Raw genomic sequence first — 14,626 nt, forward strand, 5'->3', positions numbered from 1 at the left:
CTCTTTTCAGCAATGGCTGCACTCTACGTCACGGTGAGGAGGATGAGGATCCTGGCAGATTTGGGAGAAGGAGGAGGAGACAGGAGCGCATTTTGTGAGTGCGCATTACCCTATTTGAAAAGACAGAGGAGGAGATTTTTGACAAGTACAGGTTCAACTCTGCCATAATACTTGACTTAATAGCTGATTTACAACCCCTACTGCAGTGGCACACACACAGAACCAATGCCATGCCCACTCATGTACAGGTATTATGCTCCCTGCACCTCTTAGCCTCAGGAAGCTATCAAGGGGTCATAGCAGCAGCTGGAGGTGTATCTCAAAGTGTGCTTTCATGCTTTTTTAATGCATCCATAAATGCAATGTTAACCAAAATCCTTCTGCACATAAAATTCCCCAACCGCCCACAGGATTTGCAAAAAAACCAAATTTGATTTCTACCAGGAAGCCCAATTTCCACATGTCATTGGCTGCATTGATGGGACACATGTAGCAATCTGTCCACCATCTGCCACCGAGTATGTATTTCAGAATAGGAAGAGTACACATTATTTGAACATCCAGGTCATATGCAAATGCTCCAACATAATAATTGATCTTGTGGCCAGATATCCAGGTAGCACACATGATTCATACATCTTCAGGCACTGTGGAATACACACAAGACTTTTGCTGGGGAGTTTGGCGAAGGAAACCTACTGGTAATGTAACAGTGAACAATGTTACATAACGTGTATGTGATGTCACATATAACAATAACTAATTTGACTCTCTTGTCATTCTAGGAGACAGTGCATATGCAGTGCGGACTTTCATCTTAATGCCCTATCTCAATCCTGCCATGCCAAGTGAAAGGAGATACAATGCAGCACACAGGAGGACACGCAGCACGATTGAGAGGACCTTCGGCCTGCTGAAGAGTCGATTCTGATGCCTACGCAAGAGTGGGGGCACACTGCAATACAGTCCGGAAACCACCTGCAAAATCGCGGCCACATATGCAATGTGGCATAACATTTCAACGACAAGAGGCATACCAATGGAACCCACAGAGCCAGACTCCGATGAGGATAACAACCCCTTGCCACCCTTTCACCTAGCAGACAGAACCAGTGCTCTAGAGGGCAGGCAAAGACGTACAGAGATTACGCACAACTATTTCTGATGTAAGCAATGACAACATCATGTCTGCTTTCATTTATTACTGTAGGTATCACATTTATTGCCTTGACTTCAGGTACTATATGTGTGAATAGGACATAGGTATACAAAATACACAATCAGGTCCCAATTACAGTGTGACACTATTGACATCATAGTATCAATGCATTGCTACATGATATGCAAGTTCCCTGTGCTTCTCCACATTACTTTTTACATCCATGCACTCCACTTGAATGCTCAGTGGGCTCAGTGGCACCGCTTGTTGCAGGTTCAGAGACAGTACTGTGTCTGGAACTGCGACGCCTAGGATCCATCACAGGGGCTGTGACACTGCTGAGGCTAGAGAGCTCCTCACTATCCCCACCACCCATTTCGCTGTTTGCAGCACTCCAGGCTGTCTGCATTGTCTCCAATACATTAGTGACTTGCACCAATCCTTGTGCAGCGTCCCGACTGCAATGTGCCATTTCCACTTGCATGCACGTTGTGACAGCAAAGCAGCTGTGGTAGTGAGCCGATTGACAGATCTGCTGAACTCATCCAACCTGCCCATCAACGTGTGATGGCGCCTTCGGTGGGTGACATGTCCTGCTGCATTACAGTGCAGAGTTCCCTAATGGCATTTGTCATCTCCCTTACGTGTTCTGCTGTAGCTTGCTGTCCCTCATGCAGCTTGCACATGTTGTTATTGAGAGACACCAGCTGCCTGTGCATTGGTTCCATGTTGTGATCGATAGACACCAACTGCCTGTGCATTCATCTCATGTGTTTAAATTGCAGCATGGATGCCTCAAGGCCACCAAACAGTGATGGGCCCCCACCTTCCTCTGTGCACTGTCTGCCTTCTTCACCACGCCCCCTGAGGGGAGTAGACTGACGCTGGAAAAGGGACTGCTGTCTCTCGGTGCTTCTAACCTCTGAAGGTGGTGTGGGTACTTCTTCCTGCAATTCATCGGAGTCCAGGGTAAACTCAGGGAGGGGTAGCACTCTTGCCCTGCGTCTTGTTGGCGCTTGTACGATGGCCTCACTGGTGTTTGAATCTGACTGTGGCTGACTGAGGTAAGTGCCCACACTGGAATACTTTGTTGTACGACGTTTAATAAGATAAGACACGTCTTAACAGGGTGGGCATGGAGCAGCAACTGCCAATTCAGCTCAACCCCAGGATTCTACTCCTCAACCTTCTACATTCTTTATAGACATTCTTAGTTCTACCCTAGTCTTTATACAACACATCTTCCCCTTTTTCAACAAGAATTACTTTAGTAAAACATCAGTTTAAATAACATTAAAAAACATTATAATTTCTCCCACACTAAAAATCAGAATAATTTCTCCTGGTATCACCCCTCCCCTCCTATTTGTTTTTCTTTTTTTTAATTATGTACTTAACTTGCATTAATACGTATAGATACAGTACTAATTACATACACAGTACAAAGATTCACAAAATACTATTTTACATAATCATGCAACCAAGCTGGTTTATATCTCTTCCTTAATGACCTTCTTCCCCCTGAGTTATTAATCTTGTTATCTTTTATTGTACATTCCATCCCTTCCACATTGTCATTTTCTTGGGTCACACCTAAATTGCGTTGTACAGCTTACCTCTCTTTGTCTCACTAACTGCCTTCATCCAATTTAACAACACATTTTTTCACACACACCACTTTTTTCAGGGCAGAAAATTTGGAATTTCCTTTGACTATAATTTCTGGTAATCTAACTCGTACCCAATCACCTTCCTCTACCTTCAAGCATTTTCCTTCCTTCTCTGATACAAGTTTGTTTTGAGCAATCATCTGCCTTTCCACTGCCTTTCTTCTTTTCTCTTCAGACACAACCAAGTCATTCATCCAAGGACGAACCAGTTTGTTTATGGCCTCCCTTCCTCTGAGCAACGCAAACGGCGACACTCCCGTAGTAACAGTGGGAATGGTGCATAGAGCCCAAACCAATTCTCCCACCTCCTTCTTCCAATCCAACTTATTCACCAATGATAACTGAACGTTATCTATTATCACACGGTTAGACCTTTCTACCAGGCCATTGCTCCTAGGTGGTAACGTGTTCCACACCCCATTTACGCATGAAGTTCTTGAATTCCCTAGAGGTGAATTGCACACCATTATCAGTGACTATTTGACAAGGAATCCCTTCTCTCATACATAAGTCACTTAGAAATATTATTACTGCATTGGTGTTGGCTGTTTTCACGAACTTTACCTCAGGCCAACGCAAATAATAATCCACTAAGATAATACCAAATTTACAGCTATTGTTGAGCATATTCATTGGTCCAATAATGTCCAATCCCAATTTACGCCATGGTTTATCTGGTACAGGAACTGCTTCCACAGGACTGGGTACAGTCACTTGTGACTTATCACTCAATGCACAAGACAAACATTCTCTAACCCAATGCTCGATGTCCCTGTCCATGCCTGGCCACCAAAAAGTATCCCTGATCCTCCTCTTCATAGGACTCATTCCAATATGACCTTCATGTGCCAATTTCATTACTTTCCCACGCATCACTTGAGGTACAACCAGTAAATTTGCTCGTCTCAGAACACCTTCCACTAAACTCAATTCCTGAAAAATCTCCTTGTAGACCTTTACCTCATCATCGACCTTGGTTTTAGGCCACCCAACCTGCAACCATTCGCTTTGCAACACTTTGGTGGTCATTACAGCACTGGCGGTCAGTGTTAAAGCGGCGGTAAGACCGCCAACAGGCCGGCGGTAAAAAAAATGGAATTACGACCGTGGCAGAAACCGCCAACAAAGACAGCCACTTTAACACTCCGACCGCCACGGCGGTACAAACAAACAGCATGGCAATCACCGCCAACGGACAGGCGGAGGACAATGTACCGCCCACAGAATTATAACCTACCAATCCGCCACCTTTTCCGGGGCGGATTCACCGCGCACAAAAACACGGCAGAAACAGGACTTGGAAGGGAAAACGCTCACCTCTGCACACCCCACGAGGAGCCAGGATGCCATGGAACCAGAGCTCCACATTTTTCCAGCCTTTATCTTCTTGCTCCTCTACCAGGAGCACGAACGGCGGCGGCGAAGACCACGGTGAGTACTGCACCTACGACACAGGGGAGTGGGGAGGGAAAAAACAGTGATACACACACGCAACACTCCCACCCCCACCCTCACCCACTACAACACTCACACAAGTACATGTTGATACATTACAGTTACACCCCCCAACACCCCCGGAAGAATGCAAAGACAAAAGGAAATGAGGTGAACGATTGTAATATATTAAAATTCAGTATTCAAATAAAATACATACACTATTTACAAATGTATACACCAATAATATTAGTCCAAGGTATTCCACCCTTAAAGTCCGTGGACCACTGGGCCCACAATGCATGGGCGAGGCCCACAAAAGATACCCGAACAGGACGGAGAGAACACTGCAGGGGCATCAGATAGAAATAAAACAGGCACCTCAGGGGGAAGGCAAAGGGTGGGCACCTCAGCCGGTTGAGTGCACAAAGCCAAATCCACGAGGGGGCCCCATGCCCACTGTTCAATCCTGGAGAGTGCAAAGCCACAGTCTCTCAAGTCTCTACAGTGGGTGGTTTGCCCACTGTTCAATCCTGGGGAGTGCAAAGCCACAGTCTCTCAAGTCTCTACAGTGGGTGGGTTGCCCACTGTTCAATCCTGGGGAGTGCAAAGCCACAGTCTCTCAAGTCTCTACAGTGGGTTGTTTGCTCACTGTTCAATCCTGGGGAGTTCAAAGCCACAGTCTCTTAAGTCTCTACAGTGGGTGATTTGCCCACTGTTCAATCCTGGGGAGTGCAAAGCCACAGTCTCTCAAGTGGATAACAGTCTCCACTGGTGCCACAGGGTCTGCCTGAAAAAGGGGACTTAACTAGCACACTTGCCCTGCCCTAGGGAAACCCAAAGCCCACCTCCCCCACCCAGACACCTCGACTGCGCGCTGAATCAGCAGAATGAGAGTGTACTCACCCCCTTGTTGCTGCTGTGATGCCCTCAAGCGCCCATCCAACTCCGGATACGCCACCACCAGGATCCTGAACATCAGGGGGATCATGGTGCGACGGGCACCCCTCCCACGTTGGGAGGCCATCCCCAGCTGGGCCTCTGCCATCTTCTTGCTCCAGCGGCGAATGTCCTCCCATCTTTTACGGCAGTGGGTGCTCCGTCTGTGGTAGACCCCCAGGGTCCGGACGTCCTTGGTGATGGCACGCCAAATATCCTTCTTCTGGTGGGAGCTGACCTACAGGAATTGTACAGGGGAAAAAGAGAAGTTATTACCAACTGCACCGTCACAGTCATTGGCCCGCATCCCTACCCTTGCTATGTGGCACATGCACTCACCGTCGTTTCATGCACGCATCATTCTCCCCCCCAATCTTTCATCCACACAGGCATTGCCCATATAGCATGCTCACAGTGTACCTACCTGTTTGTCTGGAGGACCGTAGAGTAGCGTGTACTGGGGGAGGACCCCATCCACGAGTTTCTCCAACTCCTCCATGCAGAAGGCAGGGGCCCTTTCCCCAGACGCGCGAGCCACTGTCTCTTCCAGACTGAGGTCACAGCAGCACTTGCAGTGTAGGTCCTCTCCTGTCGAAGATCAGGTATCGAGTGATTGAACAGATAGAAAATGGCGGTCACGTCCACGGCGGTGCATACCGTCACTGCCGGCGTACATCGTCATTGGCTCCTGGGACCCATAGGGTCCAATATTAACCAATGCAGAATTGCGCTGCGGTCTTCGACCGCCTACCACGACGATGTACAACGCCAGTGCAGTTACCTCACATCCCATTGTCCCACTTTACAGGTCAGGCAGCCGCCATTTCAGGGGCCCACGTGGCTTTATTTTTAACTGCGTCACACATACCTAAGCCTTGGCTCAACACTCATACAGGCAAATTTCTGGTTCAGAATAGTTTTCTGAGTAAGCTGTGTTTACGTACCTCTGAGTTGGTTGACTCTGTGTTCGCTGTTGTCTTCTATAGCCACCGTCCGCTGGGACATGTGAGGAGATGGCGGCATCCTCCGGTGTACAGACTGATGGTGGACCTGTAGACAATGGAGGAAAGACATGTAATCATCACCTACAGGCTTGATCATGCCACAATCCTGGAACTGTGTGCCCAGTTGGAGCCAGACTTGATGTCAGCTATCCGCCATCCCACTGGAATCCCCCCTCAAGTGCAGGTGCTGTCAGTACTCCATTTCCTTGCAAGTGGGTCTTTTCAAACTACAGTGGCCATAGCATCAGGGATGTCCCAGCCTATGTTTTCCAACGTGTTGTCCAGAGTGTTGTCTGCCCTGCTGAAACACATGCGGAGCTACATCATTTTCCCTCAGATGGAGGATTTGCCTACAGTGAAAGGTGACTTCTATGCCCTGGGACATATCCCCAACATCATAGGTGCCATTGATGGCACACATGTGGCCTTGGTCCCCCCGCAGGAGTGAACAGGTGTACAGAAACCGGAAAAGTTACCATTCGATGAATGTGCAGATGGTGTGTTTGGCAGACCAGTACATCTCCCATGTTAATGCCAAATTCCCTGGCTCAGTGCATGACGCTTACATCCTGCGGAATAGCAGAATCCCTTATGTGATGGGGCAACTCCAGAGGCACCGTGTATGGCTACTAGGTGAGCACCTGGAACCAAATCAGTGGGAATAGTTGTTTGGGTCTGGGGATATCCCTTAGAGTTAGTGTGTGTCTAACAGTTGTCCCTCGCCATTTGCAGGTGACTCTGGTTACCCCAACCTGTCATGGCTACTGACCCCAGTGAGGAATCCCAGGACAAGGGCAGAGGAACGCTACAATGAGGCCCATGGGCGAACTAGGAGGATTATAGAGCGGACCTTCGGCCTCCTAAAGGCCAGGTTCAGGTGCCTCCATATAACAGGTGGTTCCCTATTCTACTCACCAAAGAAGGTGTTCCAGATCATCGTGGCCTGCTGTATGCTTCACAACTTGGCTTTGCGACGACAGGTGCCCTTTTTGCAGGAGGATGGTCCAGATGGAGGTGTTGTGGCAGCTGTGGAGCCTGTGGACAGTGAAGACGAGGAAGCAGAAGAAGAGGACATCGACAACAGGAACTCTGTGATCCTGCAATACTTCCAGTGAGACACAGGTAAGAAGACAAACCTGCCTACTACATGTACTTTAACACTACTACCTCTCTACTGTCTGTCCTTTTCACCCAGTGTATGGTCACTGAGTTGTCATCTTTCCTTACGGGTTCACAGATGTGGGTCCCACTGTGTGACATTTGCTTTGTTTCCTCACGGACTAGAGCTGTGTGACATAGGTATGTCGACATTACAATTGAAAGAGCATTTTGTCACTGTAACTGCTAATACACATTTTTGAAATCACAGACATACTCCTGATTGTTTTGTACTTTAAGGGTGTTTATTTAAGTGCTCAATATTAGAGGGGGTTGTAAAATAGTGAGGGGTGATGGTGGAGGAATGTCCATGGCAGAGTCCAGTCTATTAGTCTCACAGGTGCCTTGTCCAAAGGGGCATAGGAAGTGGAGCTGGGGCAGTTTTAAGATGGACAGGGTGACAAGGTGGGACAAAAGGATGACATTCAGGGTGGTCTCATTTCTTGGCAGGGGTCTTGGCATCGTTCTCTGTCTTTGTCCTGGATCTCAGGGACCGTGTGCGGGGTGGTTCTCCCTCTGCAGGGGGTGGGGTGCTGGTGTGGTGGTCCTGTGGCGGTGCCTCCTGTCCACTAGCGCAGGCGGAGGTGGCAGGCAGTTCATCATCCAGGCTAGTGTCAGGGGCCCTTTGTGCCACAGTGTCCCTCCTGGTGTTGAGGACTTCCTTCAGCACCCCTACGATGGTGCCCAGGGTGGAATTGATGGATCTGAGTTCCTCCCTGAACCCCAAATACTGTTCCTCCTGCAGCCGCTGGGTCTTCTGAAACTTGGCCAGTACCGTTGCCATCGTCTCCTGGGAATGATGGTAGGCTCCCATGATGTTGGAGAGATCCTCGTGGAGAGTGAGTTCCCTTGGCCTGTCCTCCCCCTGTCGCACAGCAGCCCTCCCAGTTCCCCTGTTTCCCGGGGCCTCTGTCCCCTGAACGGTGTGCCCACTGCCACTGCCCCCAGGTCCCTGTTGTTGTTGGGGTGGTGGGTTAGCCTGGATTGTCTGTAGTGGTGGACACACTGCTGATTGACGTGTCCTGGGGACAGAGGTATGGGCCCGCTGGGTGGGTGCTGTGCTGGTGTTTCCAGAGGGGGGAAGCTCTGTGGTGGCCTGTGACTGTGTCAGGGGAACCGACTGTCCTGAGGTCCCAGATGGGCCGGGCTGGTCGTCTAGATCCAGTTGGACAGAGCTTCTGTCATCACTGTGGGCCTCTTCTGTTGGTGGTGTGGACATGTCTGGACCCTCATGTGCGGTGAGGTTGGGTAGGGGTCCTGCAGGGGTGTAAAAGCATGATTATTGCATCTGTGTGTGCCATGGTGTGCAATGGGTGGGTGACCGTGTACCCCAGTGCTTGCATTCCTGTGTGGTACCTTGTGTGATGATGGTTTAGGGGGGTGTATGGGTGTGTGCAGTGGCCATGCATTGGTGATGGGTGTCCATGCTTTGTTGTTGCATGCAGGGCTTGGTGTTGGGATGTGTGGTTTGTGATAATGGGACATTTGTGAGGAGTTGGACTGATGGGGGTGAGGGCGAGGGTGTGGGTATGTGATGGCATGCAGGTAGGATGGGGGATATAGTAGTAAAGCTTTGACTTACCAGAGTCCATTCCTCCAGCTACTCCTGCGAGGCCCTCAGAATGCAGAATAGCCAAGACTTGCTCCTCCCATGTTGTTAGTTTTGGGGGAGGAGGTGGGGGTCCGCGGCCAGTCCTCTGAACCGCAAGGTGGTGTCTTGAGACCACGGAACGCACCTTCCCCTGTAGGTCGTTCCACCTCTTCCTGATGTCATCCCTATTTCTTGGGTGCTGTCCCACTGCGTTGACCCTGTCCACGATTCTTCGCCATAGCTCCATCTTCCTAGCTATGGAGGTGTGCTGCACCTGTGATCCAAATAGCTGTGGCTCTACCCGGATGATTTCCTCCACCATGACCCTGAGCTTCTCCTCAGAGAACCTGGGGTGTCTTTGCTGTGCCATGGGGTGGTGTGGGTGATGTGTGGGGTGGTGTGTGGGGTGATATTTAGTGGTGTGTTGTGTGAGGTGCGTGGATGTTATGTGGGTGATGGTATTGTGTGTCTGTGGACGCTTGGTTGTAGATTGTGGTGTGTCTCTCTGGCCTTCTTCCGGGATTTTGGTCGTAGGGGTTTGTGGGTGATGTGGGTGTGTGTTTAATATTGTATTGGGTGTGTGGGAGTGGTGTGTGTATGTGTATCAGGTGTGTGTATTTCGATTTGTCCAATGTGGTAGTGTTTTGGAAATGTGTGTGTATTTTGAGCGTGGCGGTGTGTACCGCCAATGGAATACTGCGGTTGAAAGATCGCTGCGTGGATTCGTGGGTCGTGATAGTGTGGGCGTATTTCTGTTGGCGTGATGGTGGAGGTTTTGTTTTCGCCAGTTTATCACTGACCTTTGGTGTGGCGGACTTGTGTGGGTGTCTAAATTTTGGCAGATTCCGAGCTGTGGGTCATAATGACCGTGGCGGAATTCCACTGCCGCGGCGGTGTGTTGGCGGTCTTCTGCAAGGCGGTAAGCGGCTTTTACTGCCAAAGTTGTAATGACTCCCTTTATCTTTTAACACAGCATCTTTCCATTCCTCCTCCATCACATACTCCTTTTCATCTAACATTGTACAAGCCACAACAGAACAATCATCATCCACCTCCTCCACATCCGATGCCTTCGGAAGACAAGATAAACAATCTGCAAAAATGTTTTTAACACCTGGAATATACTCTATACGGAATAGGAATTCTTGCAACTTATAATGCCACTTTGCAATCCTGGGAGTTGCCTTGGAAACACCTTTGGGTGAGAATAGATTCAGCAATGGTTTGTGATCCATCCGCAAAACAAATTCACTACACCATAAATAGTTTCTGAAGTAATTCACACCCCACCAACATGTCAAAGCCTCCCTCTCACTAACTGAATATGTTGACTCAGCCCCTCTCAATGCATGAGACTCAAAAGCAACCACTTCCTCTCTACCAATCCTGGATTGCATGAACACAGCTCCCAAGCCAAACTGACTGGCATCAGTCACTACAATACTTTGATCCTTCACATCAAATGGTTTCAATGGAACAGCTTCTGCAACACTTCGTTTCATCTCATTGAACTCCTTTTCACAATCCCTTCTCCATTCAAACTTGACTCCATTCTTAAAAAATAATCGCATCTCTCTGGTCCTTTCAGCACATTTCGGAATGAAACGTGCATAGAATTCTAACAGGCCAAAAAAAGACTTTAATTGATCCTTATTCTGAGGGGAAGGAAAGTTCTTTATAGCTTGAACTAGACTCTCCTTTATTTCTACCCCCTTTGATAATTTATGCCCCAAATATTCCACACTCTCCACTCCAAAATGACATTTGCTCGCCTATAAAGTTACTCTCTTATCCTTTAAAACCATCAACACCTTAAGTAAGGTTCCATCATGTTCTTCGTTATTAGAACCCTCATACTAGAATATCATCCTGGAAACACCTTACTTTATCAATTCCTCTAAACATGGCTTCCATTACTCTTTGAAATACCGATGAGGCCGACGCCAACCCTAACGGCATGCGTTTGAACCTGCAAGCCCCATTAGGAGTGATGAAAGATGTTGAATGACGTGAATCTTTGTGCAGCACCACTTGATGGTAGGCTGACGACAAGTCAAGAGTTTTGAATACTTTTGCTCCCTTTAAAGTGGACAACACCTCCGTGATATTAGGCAAGGGATGTCTATCCACCCAAATTCCCTCATTGAGATGCCCCAAGTCTATACACATTCTCAATTTTCCATTTGATTTCCTGGCCAAAACCACAGGAGATAACCACTCAGAGCTCTCTATAGGTTCAATGATATTTTGATCAAACAACTTCTGTAACTCATTCACTAATTACTGCCTGATTGTGAGAAAGTAGCCTCTTTCTAGCCTTGTTACCCCCACTTTTGGCCTGTTTGTGAGTGTATGTCAGGGTGTTTTCACTGTCTCACTGGGATCCTGCTAGCCAGGGCCCAGTGCTCATAGTGAAAACCATATGTTTTCAGTATGTTTGTTATGTGTCACTGGGACCCTGCTAGTCAGGACCCCAGTGCTCATAAGTTTGTGGCCTATAGGTATGTGTTACCTGTGTAGTGACTAACTGTCTCACTAAGGCTCTGCTAATCAGAACCTCAGTGGTTATGCTCTCTCATTTCTTTCAAATTGTCACTAACAGGCTAGTGACCAATTTTACCAATTTACATTGGCTTACTGGAACACCCTTATAATTCCCTAGTATATGGTACTGAGGTACCCAGGGTATTGGGGTTCCAGGAGATCCCTATGGGCTGCAGCATTTCTTTTGCCACCCATAGGGAGCTCTGACAATTCTTACACAGGCCTGCCACTGCAGCCTGTGTGAAATAACGTCCACGTTATTTCACAGCCATTTTACACTGCACTTAAGTAACTTATAAGTCACCTATATGTCTAACCTTTACCTGGTAAAGGTTAGGTGCAAAGTTACTTAGTGTGAGGGCACCCTGGCACTAGCCAAGGGGCCCCCACATTGTTCAGGGCCAATTCCTCGGACTTTGTGAGTGCGGGACACCATTACACGCGTGTACTACATATAGGTCACTACCTATATGTAGCTTCACAATGGTAACTCCGAATATGGCCATGTAACATGTCTATGATCATGGAATTGCCCCCTCTATGCCATCCTGGCATAGTTGGCACAATCCCATGATCCCAGTGCTCTGTAGCACAGACCCTGGTACTGCCAAACTGCCCTTCCTGGGGTTTCACTGCAGCTGCTGCTGCTGCCAACCCCTCAGACAGGCAGCTGCCCTCCTGGGGTCCAGCCAGGCCTGGCCCAGGATGGCAGAACAAAGGACTTCCTCTGAGAGAGGGTGTTACACCCTCTCCCTTTGGAAAATGGTGTGAAGGCAGGGGAGGAGTAGCCTCCCCCAGCCTCTGGAAATGCTTTCTTGGGCACAGATGTGCCCAATTCTGCATAAGCCAGTCTACACCGGTTCAGGGACCCCTTAGCCCTGCTCTGGCGCGAAACTGGACAAAGGAAAGGGGAGTGACCACTCCCCTGACCTGTACCTCCCCTGGGAGGTGCCCAGAGCTCCTCCAGTGTGCTCCAGACCTCTGCCATCTTGGAAACAGAGGTGCTGCTGGCACACTGGACTGCTCTGAGTGGCCAGTGCCACCAGGTGACGTCAGAGACTCCTTGTGATAGGCTCCTTCAGGTGTTGCTAGCCTATCCTCTCTCCTAGGTAGCCAAACCCTCTTTTCTGGCTATTTAGGGTCTCTGTCTCTTGGGATTCCTTAGATAACGAATGCAAGAGCTCATCCGAGTTCCTCTGCATCTCTCTCTTCACCTTCTGCCAAGGAATCGACTGCTGACCGCCCTGGAAGCCTGCAACTCTGCAACAAAGTAGCAAAGACGACTACTGCAACTCTGTAACGCTGATCCTGCCGCCTTCTCGACTGTTTTCCTGGTGGTGCATGCTGTGGGGGTAGTCTGCCTCCTCTCTGCACTAGAAGCTCCGAAGAAATCTCCCGTGGGTCGACGGAATCTTCCCCCTGCAACTGCAGGCACCAAAAAGCTGCATTACCGGTCCCTTGGGTCTCCTCTCAGCACGACGAGCGAGGTCCCTCGAATCCAGCAACTCTGTCCAAGTGATGCCCACAGTCCAGTGACTCTTCAGTCCAAGTTTGGTGGAGGTAAGTCCTTGCCTCACCTCGCTAGAATGCATTGCTGGGAACCGCGACTTTTGCAGCTACTCCGGCCCCTGTGCACTTCCGGCGGAAATCCTTCGTGCACAGCCAAGCCTGGGTCCACGGCACTCTAACCTGCATTGCACGACTTTCTAAGTTGGTCTCCGGCGACGTGGGACTCCTTTGTGTAACTTCGGGTGAGCACCGTTTCACGCATCCTCGTAGTGCCTGTTTCTGGCACTTCTCCGGGTGCAACCTGCTGCTAAGAGGGCTCCTTGTCTTGCTCGACGTCCCCTCTATCTCCTGGTCCAATTTGCGACCTCCTGGTCCCTCCTGGGCCACAGCAGCATCGCAGCATCCAAAAACGCTAACCGCACGATTTGCAGCTAGCAAGGCTTGTTGGCGTTCTTTCGGCGGGAAAACACTTCTGCACGACTCTACAAGGCGAGAGGGATCCGTCCTCCAAAGGGGAAGTCTCTAGCCCTTTGCGTTCCTGCAGAAACCGCAGCTTCTTCAGTCCAGTCGAAGCTTCTTTGCACCCGCAGCTGGCATTTCCTGGGCATCTGCCCATCTCCGATTTGCTTGTGACTTTTGGACTTGGTCCCCTTGTTCCACAGGTATCCCAGATTGGAAATCCAGCGTTGTTGCATTGTTGGTTTGTGTCTTTCCTGCCTTATTCCTCTAACACGACTTCTTTGTCCTTAGGGGAACTTTAGTGCACTTTGCACTCACTTTTCAGGGTCTTGGGGTGGGCTATTTTTCTAACCCTCACTATTTTCTAATAGTCCCAGCGACCCTCTACAAGGTCACATAGGTTTGGGGTCCATTCGTGGTTCACATTCCACTTTTGGAGTATATGGTTTGTGTTGCCCCTATCCCTATGTGTCCCCATTGCATCCTATTGTAACTATACATTGTTTGCACTGTTTTCTAAGACTATACTGCATATTTTTGCTATTGTGTATATATATCTTGTGTATATTTCCTATCCTCTCACTGAGGGTACACTCTAAGATACTTTGGCATATTGTCATAAAAATAAAGTACCTTTATTTTTAGTATAACTGTGTATTGTGTTTTCTTATGATATTGTGCATATGACACTAAGTGGTACTGTAGTAGCTTCACACGTCTCCTAGTTCAGCCTAAGCTGCTCTGCTAAGCTACCATTATCTATCAGCCTAAGCTGCTAGACACCCTATACACTAATAAGGGATAACTGGGCCTGGTGCAAGGTGCAAGTACCCCTAGGTACTCACTACAAGCCAGTCCAGCCTCCTACATTGGTTGTGCAGCGGTGGGATAAGTGCTTTGAGACTACTTACCACTCTTGTCATTGTACTTTTCATAAGAGAAAAATATACAAAACAAGTTCAGTGTATATACACATTGCCAAAAAGTTTTGCATTTCCTCTTTTCACTCTTTTCTAAAGTGCTGAAAAGTACTTCTAACTTTCTAAAAAGTTCTAAAAAGTTTTTAAAGTTTTTTTCTCAGTCTTTCTAAAAGCTCTGACAAACTTTTTCTCTTTTTCTATCACTTTAACTCTCTCTAAAAATGTCTGGCACAGGCCAA

The sequence above is a fragment of the Pleurodeles waltl genome, chromosome 7 (assembly GCF_031143425.1).
Source record: "Pleurodeles waltl isolate 20211129_DDA chromosome 7, aPleWal1.hap1.20221129, whole genome shotgun sequence".
Lineage (NCBI taxonomy): Eukaryota > Metazoa > Chordata > Amphibia > Caudata > Salamandridae > Pleurodeles > Pleurodeles waltl.